The following is a 19,667-nucleotide window of genomic DNA, read 5'->3' on the forward strand; positions in this document are numbered from 1 at the left end:
CATTTAGACTGCATGCGGAAAATGATTTAGGAAAAGTGCATTTAGTGTGTGCTCTCTGCTCTCTGTTGAAAGAATCGTTATCTTCTTTCCTTAGTAGCTAAGATTTTCATTGCTAAAAGAAAATAAATGACTGTTTATCATTTTAGATTGCATATTTAGGAATTTTACATCTACATCACACGGTGAACCTTGAAAGGAAAAATTCTAAGCAAGATCAACTCTAAAATAAATCTCAATGAACATAACAATGCTTTGGAACCTAACGCAAAACATCTAGAGGTATAGCTATAGACGTATTCCGGTGTCGTAAAACTTGGTAACTATCGTTTTCATCGAAGGTTGGGTGATTCCTCCTCTTTGATACGACAAGTGCTAGTACGGACATGTGCTGCCCGTATTTTCGAGTATATTTTTGGAAATAATACTGAGAGGGGGGGGGTGAATCAGTATTATCAGAAAACCTTTTTCATTTTATGCTCAGAAACATATACGCTACTTCAGTTAAGTGAAACAGCGTGTACACGCTACTGTGTCTAAAGCAACCAGCGTATAACAAGAAAACTTATGATTCAGTAGCTTATCTTCAGTAAATGCATCAGAACATTATTAACCATGATAGTAAAACAAGTGCAGTATAACAGAACAGATCATCACACAGAAAACACACACATGAACACCATGATATAAGGTGGAAACCCAATGTGGGTGAAAACCACCTGCTGTAAGTCGTCTCTATCTTTCTTTAATATGAAACTTCAGTTTACAATCTTTTGTACTGGTGCAGCCTTATACTAGTACGCAGGCTACAACCTGCTGAAGGCTTCAACCTTCTCTCATTCTCCAAACTTCCTTGGAAGGGAGCTCCAACCCCCTTTGCTCTTGTACTAGCTAAGATACTAGTACGTAGGTGCTGGTCTACAATCTTCTTTCCTTCAGGTACCACTTTTCATACATTTTCAGACTGGATATTCCTGAAGCACAACATTACAATCTAAAGACCACAATTCATTCAAATTTCATCATTGAAGCATAAAACAATCAATACTAGCATCATCAACCTTTGAATCACTGAAACCCTGTCAAACCCAGTCACCAGAATACATAGCAGACTACAGAACAGTCAGACCCAACTGCAACCCCAAAAATCAAACTTCAAAAGATATACGCCACTTCAATGAGAGAAACCCGCGTATACACGCGCTTTTACCAAAGACAACCTGCGTACAGATCTAAAAATAAATTCTCTTAACTTGCAGCTGTACCAGACATCAGTTAGACCCAGAACATAACATTGCATCAGTATGCAGATCTAGAAATAGGCATAATCAACCATATCATAATAGTGCATTTCAAACCATTAGATCCCGATCTGTCCTTAGATCTAGTCTTCCATCAACCGGTGTGATTTCTCCTTAGCTTAGATCAAGAAACCCAGAACCTGCATACCAGATCTCTTTCTTTTTCAGATATTCAAGACTTTTCGATTGTGTGATGCCTAATGATCTTCTTCTCCTTATATAGCCTTAGGCCTTGCTCAATACTAAGGGCCAAAACCATAGAAATCCAATACCATCAACTTCAAAACTAGGGATCAACACGTCCGTCGAGACACCATGGTCCAAAACCATAGGCACAACTTCCAAGGAATAACCGCCACGGACCAAAGATAAGTTTTCCACATACACGCTCTTTTACTGAAGCCAACCTGCGTGTACACGCGACTTGGTATATAGCGAACCTGTGTATACGTGACTTGGTATATAGTGAACCTGCTTGTATACGCGACTTGGTATATAGTGAACCAGCGTGTATATATTTTCTCTTCATACTTGTAGTCTGATCATCAATTCCTTGTTGCTATCCTTCTGCACTATGATTTGTCATTAGTGTGATTTGCCATCAAGGCCAACACTTGTCTCATAATGCCAACAATCTCCCCCTTTGGACTTGATGGCAACCCAAAGATCCTTAGAACCATTCTCCCCCTTTGTCATCAAGGGCAAAGGGTTGTGCTCCCCCTGAGTACATGCTGATATCTCTACTTGGCTGTGCTGAAACATGCTCCCCCTGACTGTAGGCAATATCTGCAAAAGATGTTCTTCAAAAGAACCAAGACCTTCCTATCACCAAAAGACTCAGTACATACATCCATACTCCAATAGGGGATACATCAGAAAGTTACATATAACAACCAATTATATTACATCATTCATCCCAGGCATAGTGGGGAAACCAACATAGGCCGTTACATGACCTTGACACCATAAAAGAGATAAAAGAGATACATGACATAGAGACAAAAAATCTAGACCAAGACTTATGAAAGTCACAAGCAGCATCTGATAAACATCTTTTAGATCAACGACCAAGATTTCCTTCTGAGCTCCTTCTCCTAAAGTCAACAACAGTTGTGTACTAGAACCAAAAGCATCTAAATGCCAACAATGCTTTATGAGACTTTAAGCTGTTCCCCCTGAACCTGTGCCTGCTGCACCCCCTGAAACTATGCCTGAAGAATTCTGGCATACCCATCTCAGACCTTCTCCAACCAGAGTCTGCCCCTGCTGTTCAGAGCTCCATATACGCGACTTCTCCTCCATAAAACAACGTATGTATGCGGATATGCTTTCTACAACACGCGCACGTCATACACGCGACTTTCCCATCATAAATCTGCGTATATACGCGGATATCCCTTACGTAACTTGCGTATACCAACTTTTCTGTAGAATAGACAAGCTTCAACAGCAGGATGAAGCATAAACTACTCCCAGATTTTGTCTGAGATATTCAAATGTTTCCCTGGGCAGTGGTTTTGTGAGAATATCAACAACTTGTTCCTTAGAAGGAACATACTCCAACTTGACCTTCTGCTCAAGCACTTGTTCCCGAAGAAAATGGTACTTGATTGGTATGTGCTTGGTCTTTGAGTGCATGACTGGATTCTTTGAAATGCTGATTGCACTTGTATTATCACATAAGATAGAGACTGGTGAAGTGCAAGTGATTTGAAAATCCTGCAAGGTCTGCATCATCCAAAGAAGTTGTGTGCAACAAGATGCCGCAGCCACATATTCTGCTTCAGCTGTAGATAAGGCAATCGAACTCTGTTTCTTGCTGAACCAAGATACTAATCTGGAGCCCATAAAGAATGCACCACCACTTGTGCTCTTCCTGTCATCCACGCTTCCGGCCCAATCTGCATCTGTATAAGCATGAAGTGTGAGATCTGTATCTCTAGGATACCATAATCCATAATTTTGTGTCCCTTGAAGATACTTGAAAATTCTCTTCACTGCCTGAAGATGAGTCTCCTTTGGATTTGCCTGAAATCTCCCAACTATTCCGACTGCATGCATGATGTTTGGTCGGGTACTTGTCAAATAAATCAAACTCCCAATCATGGATCTATAAGTTGGTTGATGAACTGCTGCTGATTCATCATTTGCACTGAGGCTGCATCCTGTAACCATGGGTGTACATACTGGCTTTGAATCTTCCATGCCATACTTCTTCAAGATCTGCTTGAGGTACTTGGTTTGAGACAAGAAGATGCCTCCTTCATTTTGTTGGATTTGCAATCCAAGAAAGTATGTCAATTCTCCAAGTAGTGACATTTCGAATTCTTTCTGCATAACCAAGGCAAAGTTTTGACTCATAGTCTCTTCATTGCTGCCAAAGATAATATCATCTACATAAACAACAAGTATTAGCAATTTGTTATTTTCAATTTTTATATAGAGATTGCTATCTACTGATCCTTTTGAAAAGCCTTGTTGGTGAAGATATTTGTCCAATCGATAGTACCAAGCCCTTGGAGCTTGTTTGAGACCATAGAGAGCATTTTTCAATCTGCATACAAGGTTTGGATCATTCCCAAGAATGAAACCATCTGGCTGCTCAATATATACTTCTTCTTCTAAGTCTCCATTTAGAAAGGCTGATTTCACGTCCATTTGAAATACCTTGAAGTTTTGAAAACTTGAGAGAGCAAGGAACATTCGGATGGCCTCAAGTCTTGCAACAGGAGCAAAGGTCTCTTCAAAATCTATTCCTTCTTGCTGCGCATACCCTTTACAAACAAGTCTGGCCTTGTTTCTAATTACTTTTCCATTTTCATTCAATTTATTTTTGAAGACCCATTTTGTCCCTATGACATTTTTATCTTTTGGTCTAGGAACCAATTCCCAAGTGTTGTTCTTTTCGATCTGCTCAAGTTCTTCATCCATTGCTTTGACCCAACATTCACCTTTGCATGCCTCTTTCACACTTTGTGGTTCAGTGGAAGAGAGTAATGCCAAATAGTTTGAAGCTTCTGCAATTCTTCTTCTTGTTTGTACTCCTGCTTCTTTCTGCCCCACAATCTGAGATTCTGGATGATTCTTTTGAATATATCTGGATGGAGTCTTCTCTTCTATTCTTGTCTGCTCCTCTGGTTCTTCTTGAGGTTCTTCTTCTTCATCATTCTGCCTTTGAGGGTAGCCTTAATCTTCTTCAATGTCTTCATGATGAACTTTCCTAGGAATATATCCCTTCTCATCAACCACTACATCAATGCTGTCAACAATTCTGCCAAGTCTTTTATTGTAGCACTTGTATGCTTTGCTATGTGGAGAATAACCAATAAGAATGCCTTCATCTGCTCTTGGTTCAAGTTTGCCAATTTGCTCATCAGTATTCTTAATATAACATTTGCTCCCAAAGATTTTGAAGTGCTTCACTGAAGGAGTCTCACCACTCCAGAGCTCATGAGGTGTTTGAGTGCTGTTTACTCGGAAATTTGATTTGTTAAGAATCATAACCGCAGCATGTGCAGCTTCACCCCAGAAAGTTGCGGGAGTACCTGATTCATCAAGCATAGCACGAGCCATTTGTTGGATTGTTCTGTTCATTCTTTCCACAACCCCATTTTGCTGAGGAGTTCTAGCTGTAGAGAATTCTCTTCTTATCCCATGTTCTTCACAGAAATCGAAAAATTCGTTTGAGGTAAACTCCCCACCTCTGTCAGATTTGAGGCACTTAATTTTGTGTCCTGATTCATTTTCAACCAAGGCTTTGAAGGATTTGAATTTTTCAAATGCTTCATCTTTGTGTTTCATAAGCCCTAACCAGACAAATCTGGAGAAATCGTCAATGAATAATATCAATTATCCTCTCCTCGAGGTGTCCTTTTCCTAAATGGACCACATACATCTATATGGACTAGCTCAAGAGGTATGCTGGCTGATCCTTCCTTCTCTGGAAAGTTAGTTCTGGTTTGCTTTCCAAACTGACAAGATTTGCATATAGTGTTGTCTGGAATTTTGATATCTGGAAGACCACAAACTGCCTGATATTTGCATGCTTTCCTTATTTGTGAAAAGCTTAGATGCCCCAACCTCGGATGCCATAGCCAGTGTTCATCATCCTTGCTCAAATAGCATTGTTGTGGTCTTTCTTCAAATATGTATAGATTATTTGGAGTCCTTCTTCCTTTGATCGCTGTTTTACCTGTATCAAGATCACGAACACAACATCCATTTGATCTAAATATTACCTCTGTTCCTTGATCGCACATCTGACTGACACTCAGAAGATTATGCTTCAATCCATCAACATACAAAACATTTCCAGCTTTGACCTTCTCTTTCAATGGAGCAACACCTTTTCCTTTTATGGCTGCAGAGATATCGTTTCCAAAAGAAACTTTCTTCCACTTTTCTAATGCGGTATATGACTCAAGCTTTTCTTTGTCCCCTGTCATATGTTTCGAACATCCGCTGTCAATGTACCATAGACTTTCTTGACCTTCTGCATAAAAGGCTATCCCACATCTTTCTGGTTGCAGTTCCTTTATTCTCCATGTTCTGAAATTTGAGGTTTGTTCCTTCTGAGTTGTCTTCCGGAACCTGCTCCTGCATTTAGAGTCTTCATGACCAAAGTTATTACAAATAGAGCATTCAACTTCATTTTCAAGAACTAAAAAGTTGTTATAAGTCCTTTTCATGGTTCCAGTCATTCTCCCTTGATTTTGAGCTTCTCTAGTCATGATTGTCTTGTAGGCAACACATTGAGCTACTTTGTGACCGAAGTTATGGCAAGAAAAGCATTGGCCATTAAAGAAACTTCTGCGATAACCAGATCTATCATCCAACCGATTGTAGCTTCTATTCATATTCATTCTTGGAGCAAATTGGGAAGATTTTACATGTAGCTGATTGTAGCTTCTGTTTGTCCTTAAGGCAGTTTGTCCCCGAATTTCTTGATGTTCTTTATTTGTTCTTGAGGTAAACTGTCCTTGATTCTCCTGATGACTTTTATTTGGCCTTTGCTCGCTTCTCCTTGCTGCATCAAGATAACTTTTAGAGGTAGAGGCTTGAGATGTTTCTCCATTATATCCCAGACCTGTCTTGATCAGAGGAGATCGCTGCACATTGATAATCTCATCCAAGGTTTCAGATCCTTTAACAAATTTGAGATTAATCGCTTTTGTTTTCTCAATCTCCTTTCTAAGACAAACAATCTCATATTCCAATTTTTCAAGATGTTTTTCCTTTTCAGTCAGTTGACATTGTAGAGAATCAATAATAGCACTTTTCTCTTCTAAGCAAACTTTGAGATTATTCATTTCTTCATAAAAGCCATCTACATCTATAGCATCCATGTAGTCATCATCTTCAAAAGCCATTAAAAGTTTATATCTATTACCTTGTTCATCTTCATCACTATTTGAAAGACCATCACTATCTTCATGAGTGTAATAGCTTTTCTTCTTTTCATTCTGTTTCTTGTTCCATTTAACAGGTTCCTTTCCCTTGTCATTCTTATCTTTGTGAGGACATTTGGCAGCATAATGACCTACTCTTCCACAAGAAAAACATTTAAAAGGTAACTTACCTCTGAACCTTCCAGAACCCCTTTGAAGATTTCTGACAAAATTTGATTCTTCTTCTTCATCTTCTGGCACGTGACTTGCTTCATAATAATCTTCTTTGCCTGAAGCCTTGAAGGCAGCTTCTCTTCTGTCTGATGGACCTCCCTTTCTCATTTCATAAGCGGTTAGAATTCCGTGAAGCTGAGACATAGTAAGAATTTGCAGGTTTTCCTTTTCTTCTATGGCAGACACTTTAGATTCAAATTTGGGGGACAAAGATCTTAAAACCTTCTCAACCACAATAGCCTCTTTTATTTCTTCACCCAAGTTTTTCATGCAATTAACAATCTCATCTACCCTAAGGAAATAGTTAGCCACACTTTCATCATTATACATTCTGAGAGTCTCATACTTAATCCTGAGAGTTTGAAGTTTAGCACGCTTTACCTGTTCGTCTCCTTCATAGCTCGTGACAATTTTGTCCCATATTTCTTTTGCAAATTTATAGTGCATTACCTTCATGAATTCTGATTGAGATATACATCCCAATAGAGTATTGACTGCTTTCACATTTGTTTCATATTTCTTTTTCTCGTTTGCATCTGTAGGAGTAGCTGAAGGAAAAGTGTAGCCTGTATTTACGATGTCCCAAACTTCTGTACCAAGGGATTGAAGATAGGCAGTAACTCTTACTTTCCAATAATTGAAGTTTGTCCCATCAAAAACCGGTGGCCTGATTGATGCTTCTCTCTCGTAGTTGCTCATGATGAACAATCTACCTTCAAGCGATCAAGCTTCTCTGAAGGACCTGCTCTGATACCAATTGTTGGAAATAATACTGAGAGGGGGGGGGTGAATCAGTATTATCAGAAAACCTTTTTCATTTTATGCTCAGAAACATATACGCTACTTCAGTTAAGTGAAACGGCATGTACACGCTACTGTGTCTAAAGAAACCAGCGTATAACAAGAAAACTTATGATTCAGTAGCTTATCTTCAGTAAATGCATCAGAACATTATTAACCATGATAGTAAAACAGGTGCAGTATAACAGAACAGATCATCACACAGAAAACACACACATGAACACCATGATATAAGGTGGAAACCCAATGTGGGTGAAAACCACCTGCTGCAAGTCGTCTCTATCTTTCTTTAATATGAAACTTCAGTTTACAATCTTTTGTACTGGTGCAGCCTTATACCAGTACGCAGGCTACAACCTGCTGAAGGCTTCAACCTTCTCTCGTTCTCCAAACTTCCTTGGAAGGGAGCTCCAACCCCCTTTGCTCTTGTACTAGCTAAGATACTAGTACGTAGGTGCTGGCCTACAATCTTCTTTCCTTCATGTACCACTTTTCATACATTTTCAGACTGGATATTCCTGAAGCACAACATTACAATCTGAAGACCACAATTCATTCAACTTTCATCATTGAAGCATAAAACAATCAATACTAGCATCATCAACCTTTGAATCACTGAAACCCTGTCAAACCCAGTCACCAGAATACAGAGCAGACTACAGAACAGTCAGACCCAACTGCAACCCCAAAAATCAAACTTCAAAAGATATACGCTACTTCAATGAGAGAAACCCGCGTATACACACGCTTTTACCAAAGACAACCTGCGTACAGATCTAAAAATAAATTCTCTTAACTTGCAGCTGTACCAGGCATCAGTTAGACCCAGAACATAACATTGCGTCAGTATGCAGATCTAGAAATAGGCATAATCAACCATATCATAATAGTGCATTTCAAACCATTAGATCCCGATCTGTCCTTAGATCTAGTCTTCCATCAACCGGTGTGATTTCTCCTTAGCTTAGATCAAGCAACCCAGAACCTGCATACCATATCTCTTTCTTTTTCAGATATTCAAGACTTTTCGATTGTGTGATGCCTAATGATCTTCTTCTCCTTATATAGCCTTAGGCCTTGCTCAATACCAAGGGCCAAAACCATAGAAATCCAATACCATCAACTTCAAAACTAGGGATCAACACGTCCGTCGAGACACCATGGTCCAAAACCATAGGCACAACTTCCAAGGAATAACTGCCACGGACCAAAGATAAGTTTTCCACATACACGCTCTTTTACTGAAGCCAACCTGCGTGTACACGCGACTTGGTATATAGCGAACCTGTGTATACGTGACTTGGTATATAGTGAACCTACTTGTATACGCGACTTGGTATATAGTGAACCAGCGTGTATATATTTTCTCTTCATACTTGTAGTCTGATCATCAATTCCTTGCTGCTATCCTTCTGCACTATGATTTGTCATCAGTGTGATTTGCCATCAAGGCCAACACTTGTCTCATAATGCCAACATATATATTGGGAGAACATAATATGCTGATATCTTTTATCCATAGGAAGCCGCGCCTACCACCCTATCGATCGCAATGCATTGAACACAACATTCAGGAAGATTGACTGTCATCCATAAGTCCTTGGTAATTTCTCTTTAATTTACCACCAAGGTGTATTTTGCAGTTTTGTGATTGGTTTGGTAATCCCTCTGTCTAGATTTCCAGAGTAGTCACTTTCATTCCTTTTCAACTCCTTAAAAGAAAAGGTCCATCTGAGCACTTGTCACTTCAGGCTCATTGAAAATCAAAGGCGACTAGAGTCATCTTTAGCTTTTTCTCGACTCTTAAAAATTGAAAAAGCAAAGTTGTGTCAAAGTGTCCTTAAAATTTATTTAATTCAGAATAACATCCCTGTTCCTTCATTGATCTTAGGTTGAGGTAATGGAGTCCACCAATCAAGGAATCCCTCTTGAGGGGAATCATAGTCCTTTCTCTTCTTGGGGAGATATTGGTGCTCTGTATATGGCCACATTGTCCCTTCTAGGAATCACAATTGGCATGCCAATATGGCTATTCTCAACCTCTGTCATTCAAAATACCATGATTCCTCAGTAATCGAATCAGCAACCAGATGATACTGAAGTTGTCCCTTTGCCTTCTACTTCGTTTGTTTCTCCCTCCCCTTCTTCCTCTTCGCTTGGTGAAACTAGTGATACTAAAAACCAAGTGGCTGAGAAGAAGAAGAAAGGGAAGGAGAAGAAGAAGAAGAAGTCAGCTAAGTAGGGGGCAACCATGAATCATCTAGTGAAAATCCGCACACCAAACTTTCCAAGCATAGATCTCCATGCATAATTTGCAAGGGATACCACCTTCATCGAGATTGTCCTTGCATTCCATGGATCTTGAGAGAATGGTCTCCCCATTTGCACCATATGGTGTCATCAACTTCTGGCGATCAGGTTGACAACACACCATCAACTAGTGAAAATGAAGTCAATGGATAGAAAGGAAAGGTCAGATTTCCATGTAGGTTATGTGAGGGTGATCATGCTCTTCACCGTTGTCCTTTTATGGACGAAGCCAAAAGTGTCTTGGATAACCGTCCTACTTCGCCGCAGCGACTCCCACCTAGATACAAGAAACTCTTACCAAGTCCATCGCTAGTTGAAAACCCGACTGATGTAACTCAATCATCAGTCGAAGCACCTATCATTGAAAGTAAACCTTCTGAGTCCATACTAGACCAAAGTCAACAGGTCAAGATGGCAGTCGACCCAGTCTTACCTTCAGAAGTTCCACCTTCAAACGATATAATTTCCAAAGAGAATGAGAACAATACTTTCCAAATTCCTTTTGTTAATACAGAGTCTAATGAACTTGGGGACAATCCACCCGTTCCTTTACAACAAGAGGAAAAGCCCCCAGTTCGAGGGGTTCATCCAGTCGTTTATCTGGTACCCCCTCCAAGCAGTCTAGTCGTTTCCTTCGATTGGAATCAACTAGCGAGACCTTGCCTTCCATCTAATGTACCATTCCATATCATAGTATAAGTTTACAAAATGATCGTGTCTGGCACTATCATAGATGAAGGGGCTTCAGTGAGTATCCTTTCCTCAACTGCCTGGAAAGCGCTTGGCTCGCCATCACTTCTGCCTGAGACACAAAATTTGTCAGGCTTTAAAAAAGGAACCATTCGACCGTTAGGGATCCTTTCGAAGTTGCCAATAACTTTGAAGAGGAAAACTGTTCACTTGAATGTGATGGTAGTCCAAGGGCCATTAGATTACAATCTACTCCTTGGGCATGACTATGTTTATAGCATGGAAGCTATTGTTTCCACACTCTTTCAAGTAATGTGTTTCCCGCATGAAGGCAAAATGGTATAGTTTATCGACCAGCTTTCATTTCCAGGTTCAAACACAGCTACAAGTCAAACATCATCCCTGAATGGTCTCTTTGTGTCAATAATGTCTCTTCAACCTTCATTCCATCCACCTAATTACCGCACGTATTCCGGTGAATGTAACAAATATTAGGGGGCATGCACCCTGGTCTGCTTTGGCAGGAAAACCCAGCTGAAAAGATAGATTTCCTTGTAGGTTATATGATTGATCTAAAACACGATTTCCTTATAGGTTATGGGATTGGTCTGAAACAATTATTTCCTCGTAGGTTATGTGATTGGAAGCTCACACCATTCACCTTTGTCTATTTCAATGGGCAGAGCCAAGGAAGTGTTTTTTGTCTAATAACTAACAGAAACAATCCTGCCTAATCGCAGGGACTTCCATACGGTGACCTGGAAACTCTCCTTTTCTCAATACCTGGGGGCATGCAAAACATTTTTATGCAAGTGAAAAGCGACCAATTTCTTTTTTAGCTTTTTAGCTTTTTAGTTTCAACTTCTTAGGTTAGGTGATTGGTCTAACCGCCATTCACCTTTGTCTATAGCACACAGACGAAGCAAAGGAAGTGTTTTGTCTAGATGAAAGACAAAACTATCCTACCTAACCTCAGTAGTTCCTTAGCTTTTAGTGTAGTTAACTTTATAGTTTGGTCGTTTCTAGCCTACATAAAAAGGAAATGAGCACATGTTATCGTAGATTTCAAGCTCAATAAAAAATAAACCTACCAATGGGAGGCATCTTTAAATGACTGGTATGAGCAATGTTTCCGCCAGGTTCAAGCTTGTTAAAAAATAAACCCGCTAATGAGCAATGTTTCCGCCATGTTCAAGCTCGTTAAAAAATAAACCCGCTAATGAGAAATGTTTCCGCCAGGTTCAAGCTTGTTAAAAGATAAACTCGCTAATGAGCAATGTTTCCACTAGGTTCAAGCTTGTTAAAAAATAAACCCGCTAATGAGCAATGTTTCCGCAAGTTTCAAGCTCGTTAAAAAATAAACCCGCCAATGAGCAATGTTTCCGCAAGGTTCAAGCTCGTTAAAAAATAAACCCACCACTGAGCATATGTTAATGCAAGGTTCAAGCTCATTAAAAAATAAACCCGCCTTCAGTAAATGACCTTTGTGATTGCCATGCTATCAGCCTTTCAAGCCTTGGTTGTGTTCTTACCGTCACCTCCATTCTTTTGGTTGATCATATGCTTCCACTTGATTGTTTACCCTGTTGAGGAATAACTGCGACGAGTGATTCTGTTAGGTACCCTCTTCACACTGCCATGTTTTGAGAAGTTCCAAACTTACCTAGAACCAACTGCTACCCAAAAACATCACTTGTTCCTCAAAAACGAGTTTCTTTTAAGCTCTTTCTAGACTCGTTAAATATGAAAATATTGCTGAGGTCATGGCCTTTCCAGCTCGTTAAAGTAAGGGAAAGCACCATCCCTCCTCTACATTTTAATCTTTTTGGACCTGAGGGATCATCCCACAAAAAGATTGAGCGCTTGTCTTTTTCATCTCGTTAAAGCGATCGAAAAGTCATCCCTTTCGTATTATTTTATACTTTTTTGGACTTAAGGTATTATGCTACGAAAAAGGACTGCTGGAGTTTCCTTTTCATCCCTTTTAAAACTCTCTAAACATGAAAAGGACCAAGTTATCCTTGTCGTTAAACTCGTTAAAACAATAGCGACAAACTTGTCCACCTGGACAAGCACGATTTTCACTTTTGCTAGGCTCGCCAAAACATAGCGACAGGTTTGCCTGAAGGGAAAATTATAGAACAAGCATATGTTATCCTCCTCAAGCTTGACAAAAATAAAGAGGTTTTGATTAGCAATGACTGAGAAAAAGGGAATAAAACTTGAAGAACTTCATTGGTAGCAGGTCGCTCTTGAAAATGACACTTTCACTCCATCACCATGTTTGAGTCGGGTTGGGTTATTCCGTTCACGAGTCATATCACCATTAGTCCTCCACACCAGCCATCTTTTGGGGTTAATGCTACCAATCCATCTCAGTGTCACCGAAATGTTCAAGAGAAGTCATTAAGAGAGTTCACCACCCAGCTAATGCATCATCCACTGCGATACCTTCACCCTCCATTTTTCATGATCGCCATTCCTGAACCTTGTATCATTAGATCATTTTAACCTCCGGAAAATCATTTTCTTCATTTCGTGTCGTAGATGTGGGATGCATTAAGGTCCTCCTACGATGGGTCACTTCTTGTCGAAATCAGCTCATTATCCAAGAAGTTGACTTAGGAATAACCCTTTTAGTACTTTGAAGCTTGCATGCCTCAATGGAAAGTTTCTCACTTTCGGCGATAGGTTAACATCAATGGCCTTCGGCCGAAAGATTTTACGTGGTTTTTGACGGTAGATAATATATTGACACCACGTGAATTGTACTGTAGTACCTTGAGGGTCATTATCATTATCGGTGATCCCTCTCGTGCCTGTTAATATCTCACATCATTGGCTGGTAATCAGGCGATGTATTTCCATGTTCAACTTCAGGACATCTTTTCACATGGATCGACTTGTACATCGGGCGAAGATTGAATGAGTTTGAAGACCCCGGATCTAGTTTCATCCATCCAGGCTGCGATATATCCAGGAATATAAAGACATCAAATGTACACTAAAGCTGCACAGATGATCATCCATGTTGTGTGTGGAGCATGATTGTTCAGAGGTCTTTGTTTCAGTCGGATTTATACCCCAGGAAGTTTGTACACCCCTACATGCGAGAGGGGGTGCGGGGGGGCCAATCCCCCCCGGCTGGGGGGTCCGGGGGCCAGTGGTCCCCCAGTGGGGGCTCGGGGGCAGTACCCCCGAAGCTAAAAACAGATGTAAAATTGCCTTGTAAAAGTATAGTAATTTCTAGTCAATCTAGGCCATTCATTAGGCGGATGATCTGACGGTAGAACTTATGTTTAGTTTAGGGTTTTTTGCCCTAGAAGGCAACCCCTCTCTTTGTATGAGTGTTATCAGGAAATCTAGTGTCCGCTCGGAGCTGCTAGTCCCACTAAGACTGGTAGCTAACTTAGAAACAAACAAACTAAAACCACTTTCGTTTTCCTTTATGAGAAGTAGATAAGAGTGGAATGAAGGACACCAACCTTAGTCTTGCACTTGGTTCCTTGCTCGATTCCTCTCCCTTATGACAGATCCTTGTCGCTTCTCCTTCGTCTACCTAGCTTCAAAGAGCACCTGTGGAATCAAAGCAGCGTAATATTATCGAAGAACAAAGATCTAAAATCATAAACAATATAGGACCAGATGTATATTGACCACACAAATGCATATATAATCAAACATACATGAATGTGGAGGAAAAATCGAATAGCTTTATTAATATCAAGAATAGCAAAGAGGATTACAACTAATCGTTTTGACCCAGCATCATCCTCCAACATGAAAGCCCTTATTTCACCTCATGAAAAGCTTAGATCACCCAACACTATGATATTCCAATAAGAAACCAACAACACTTCCTTACAAGATACAAAATTCCAGCCTCTGCATCTATGGGATGAGGGATCCATATATAGATGATTGCAGGGGGTGAGTTAGCTTCTGGGATTTTGATTAGTGTCCTCTCTCTGATAGTTCTTGATTCCACTTGGAGATTGATGATCTCTTACTCATCCCTAGGTGAATTCAGAGAGGCAAGTGTCATAGGAGAAGTTTTTGGAAGATTATGTGATCATCCACCTCGCAAATTGTCTCTGCCATTTGTCCATTCTCACCCATCGCACTCTACAGAAGGGCTTTCAGTATGCATCACACCCTTTACACTGGGCAAGTGGGATGCATCACAACCTTAGCACTGAGCAACCTGTATGGTCCAGTTTTGACCAATTCTGAGCAGTTTCCTGTGGAGAACTTCTGGGAGATGATGTAATCAACTAACCTTGTTCTTTTAGGGTATGGAACAACACTTTTAGGGACTTAGGAGCCCTTAGTTTATGGAAATGTATGATTGGGGTTGCAGTGCCCAAAAATGTCTGTAATAGTTGCTCCCTAAAGCATGAGGTCGTTAATCTTTTGATGTCGGGTGAAATGCTTTATCATGAGGATCCAAAGTTCTTTCGAGCTGGAAGGCGACCTGTAATAAGATACAACACAATACATTATCTTCATTGTTTTTTTCATGATCTAGCTGAGGCAGACATTCCCATGCTCAGCTTTATGAATTCATTTTCATGTACATAATATAGACAACCGTCTGTGTGGGAGACTGATGATTCTGATAGAGTCATCATCCTTTGATTCAGATGATCATCTGTGCAGAAACAATGTACATTTGATGCCTTTATTTTCCTAAATATATCACAGCTTGGATGGATGAAACTAGATCCGAGGTCTTCAAACTCGTTCAATCTTCACTTGGAGTACAAGTCGATCCATGTGAAAGATGTTCTGGAGTCGAACATGGAAAGACATCGCTTGATTACCAACCAATAATGTAAGATGTTAACAGGCGTGAGAGGAATCACCGATAATGATGATGACCCTCAAGGTACTACAGTACAATTCGCGTGGTGTGAATAAGGGACTTGGCGTCGAACACTGCGCAAAATCTTTTGGTCGAAGGCCATTGATGTAAACTTGTCGTCGGAAGTGAGAAACTTTCCATTGAGGCATGCAAACTTCAAAGTACTGAAAGGGTTGTTCCTAAGTCGACTTCTTGGATAATGAGCTGATGTTGACAAGAAGTGACCCGCTGTAGGAGGGCCTTAATGAATCCCACATATATGACACGGAACGGAGTAAATGATTTTGGAGGTGAAAACAATTTGATGATACAAGGTTCAGGGTGGCGGTCATGAAAGAATGGAGCGTGAATGTATTGGAGCGGATGAGACACAGGTGAATTATTTGAGCGACTTCTCTTGAACATACCGGTGACATTGACATGGATTGATAGTGTTAACCCCAAATATGGATGGTGTGATGGACCAATGGTGATATGACCAGTGAACGGAACAACCAAACCCGACTCGGATGTGGAGTGAAAGTGTCATGTTCAAGAGCGACTTGCTACCAATAAAGTTTCTTCAAGTTTTCTTCCCAATTTTTCCCCAGTCATTGCTGACTAGTACCTATTTATTTTTGTCAAGCTTGAGGAGGATAACATATTCTTGTTCTATAATTTTCCCTTCGGGAAAACCCGTCGCTATATTTTAATGAGCCTAGCAACAGTGAAACTCGTTCTTGTCTGTATGGACAAGTTTGTTGTTGTTCGGTTTTAACGAGTTTAACGACAAAGATAACTCGGTCCTTTTCAATTTTAGAGAGTCTGAAAGGGATGTAAAGGAAACTTCAATAATCCTTTTTCGTCATATAAGCCCTTAAGTCCGAAAAAGTATAAAATAATACGAAAGGGATGAATTTTCAGTAATTTTAACGAGCCGAACAAGACAAGCGCTCGATCATTTTGTGTAATAATCCCTCAAGTCCAAAAAGATTAAAATCTAGAGGAGGGATAGCACTTCTGGTCGCTTTAACGAGCTGGAGAGGCCAATCGCTCGAGAATCTTTTCATATTTTATGAGTTAGGTGAAAAGAGCTTAAATGAGACTCACTTTTGAGGAACGAGTGATAATTTAGGGTAGCAGCTGATTCCAGGTAAGGTTTGGAATTTTCCAGTCACGGCAGTGTCACAAGGATGGCTAACAGGATCACTCTTCGCAGCTGTTCCTCAAAAGGGGTAAACAATCAAATGGAGGTGAATGATTGGCTAAAACAGAGTGGAGGTGATGATGAGAACAAGACCAGGGCTCAAAAGCTGAAGATAATGCATTCGCAATGGTTATTTACCGGAAATTGGTTCATTTTTTAATGAGCTTAAAATCTGGGGGAACGTTTGCTCATTTCTTATGTTTAATTTTTAATGCGCTTGAACTCCACATAAAACTCCTTGTCATAATGGTCATTGATTTAATTTCACCGTTAATCACTTTTTTCCTTCAAAGGTTGTTACACAACAATTTGTCACCGTCCCTGTTACCCCTCTCCCGCACACTGGAGGACTCATTCCGGGACCTGTGAGAAGTGACATGACCTGAAACCACCTGCATAATATTCCTCTAAGTATGAGCTTCATATGCCCTGAAGACATCTCATATAGAATACCCATGAAAACAGCTCTTTTTGCATTAGCGCGGGTCCATAGTGTACTGCCCGCGCCAATGGGGGAAATCCTCTAAATAGGGCGCGCCATTGGCGTTCTGTCTCAGAGTCACACTCGCGCCAACCGAATTGAGTAAAGTTTTTAACAAACAAGCTTCTGAAGGTTCTCCTTAACCCACTCACCAATTGAATCTATGTTGAGCTAGGATGGTTTGGCTTCGAATCTCCATAGAAGGGAAGTGTTTTTCCACCTTTCATGGAAGTTTCCAAGTGATAAAGCCAATCCCATGAATAATGTGGTTGATCCTATCTCTTTCCTCTCTATCTATAAAAGCTTGTCTCTATGCCTTGAGCAAGCTAGTTCTAGTTCCAGCATAGTGATAGAGAATACCAGGAGTTCAAGAGTTTGAAGCTGCAAGAGCCTTCTTTGCACCCATAAGGCCAAATCTAAGTGAGGAGATTCTTGTCACCCAAGAGAGAGAGGCTTGTTCCCATCCCAACAAGCTTTGCAAGACTTGTGTAGCTGACTACCCAGCCAAAGGAGGATTTGACGTCAGAACTATGGTTGTATTCTTCTTTGTTATTTATCAATAATAGATGACTATCGTTATGGTTCCACTCTCATTGTCCTTTGTAATGATTGATGTTGAGTTATATCTTTTCTGACTGATATATAATTGCATCTATTGGATTTTATGCTTGTATTTGTGTTGTTCTTTGCATGTGCAAGTGTCCAATCACGGAGATCGTGGGGATCGTGACCGGCCGAAGCAAAGGAATGAGAGCCACGTCTCTTCTACGAATATTAGCATTGGAATCCAAGTAGGTTCTCATCATCCACCTTTAATTTGTAATTAGGAACTTGCGTGATAACATTGTTTGATTGTTGCTAGACCCAGTCTGGGCTAGTAGGGATCGCCTCTGTCCGCAGTGGGGATTTACCTCCACAACAATTTGGCGACCATACTGGGGAATCTTGTCTCTTTGGTTCTCTCATTTGATTGCTTAGATAGCTTTCTAGGTTGAATTTCTTGCTGTCTCTTGCTTCCTGGTCTGCCTGGATACTGTTAACCAAGCCATGGACTGCTTGTTTTTATTTTGACCTAGCAAGCTTGATTAGCGCGCTTTTTCACCTGACAGTCGCGCCAATTGGCACATGTTGCTCAAAGACAACCTGCGCCAATCCCTTAAAAGCGCGAGTTGCAGCCTGACAGTCACGCCAGGCCTGTCAAATTTTCTAGTTTGCTTGTTTTCGAGCCCTCTGAGCTTGGATTTGTATCTTGCCACCTCTTTTTCAATTACTGGAGTGTGTTTGATCCTTGTTTGACTGGTTTTAGACCTCCATCATTCGAGTGTTTGCCTCTTTCTATCGATTTCACATTTTAACCCTAGGGCATCTAGTGGCTTTGTGTATCGAGCCTTCCGTAGGAGTCTTAGGTTCTTTGATCGTCTAGTTGAATTTGTGATTACTTGTTTGCATTTACTCAGTAGTTGTCAAAGCTTTTTCTTGTTATTCAAGTGATTTGCTTCTTTTTCGCTTGGCTTCGTTTGGGCTTAGGTCACATAGCTCATAGAGGTCTTTGTGTTTTCTTTTTCGTTTAAAGGACTGCCTTGGTGTTTTTGCGATTTGATTGCGTTCTCATTGAGTGAAATTTGTCTCTTTTACTCGGTGTTATTATCTCTCAAAATTTGTTTAGTGCACTTTGCCATTGAAAAGAAAACGAACAGTCTCTTTTGCGTTGAATTAGTTAATGGAAATTAGAGCTTTTCATTGATTAGTGATCTCAAAAAGAAAAGTTTCGTTTATTGCCATTAGATGCATTAGAGTGGTTCTCGATTGTTTGTAGTCATTTTGTTTGATTGAAAAATTCTCAACTCTCTCGTAGTTAGTGTTCATCGAACGAAATGATATTCTTTGGCATATAGCTTGCATTTAGGGAATTGTGAGAGATTACATATGGTAGGACCTGGAAATTAAAACCTAATCAAAGATCAATCATAAAATGAATTGAATGAACTTAAAAATGAATTGGAACATAATGCTCACTGATTAGAGGTCTAGGCTAGAGACGTGCTCCGACGTCGTTAAACCTAGTCACTGTTGTTTCACATTACGGTTGGGTGATTCCTCCTTTTGTGACTCGATAGTGGTCTAGCACGGACTTGAGCTCCCACGTACCGTCGAGTATATAGGGGAGACCCCACTAGGTTATCATCCTTTATCCACAGGAAGCCGTGTCTACCGTCTTACAAGCCGTAACGCACCGAACACAACATTCGGGAAGATTGACTGCCGTACGGGAAGTCCTTGGTTTTCATATGACTGCCAAGGTGTATATGCAGTTTTACGGATTTGTTTGGTAAACCCTTTGCCTAGTCTCTCCAGAGTAGTCACTTTTTATCCTTTTCGGACTCCTTAAAAGAAAAGGCTCACTTGAGCAGTTTGT

The sequence above is a fragment of the Pinus tabuliformis genome, chromosome 7 (genome assembly GCF_031772625.1).
Source record: "Pinus tabuliformis cultivar Carrire ecotype Pingquan chromosome 7, CPIR1, whole genome shotgun sequence".
NCBI lineage: Eukaryota > Viridiplantae > Streptophyta > Pinopsida > Pinales > Pinaceae > Pinus > Pinus tabuliformis.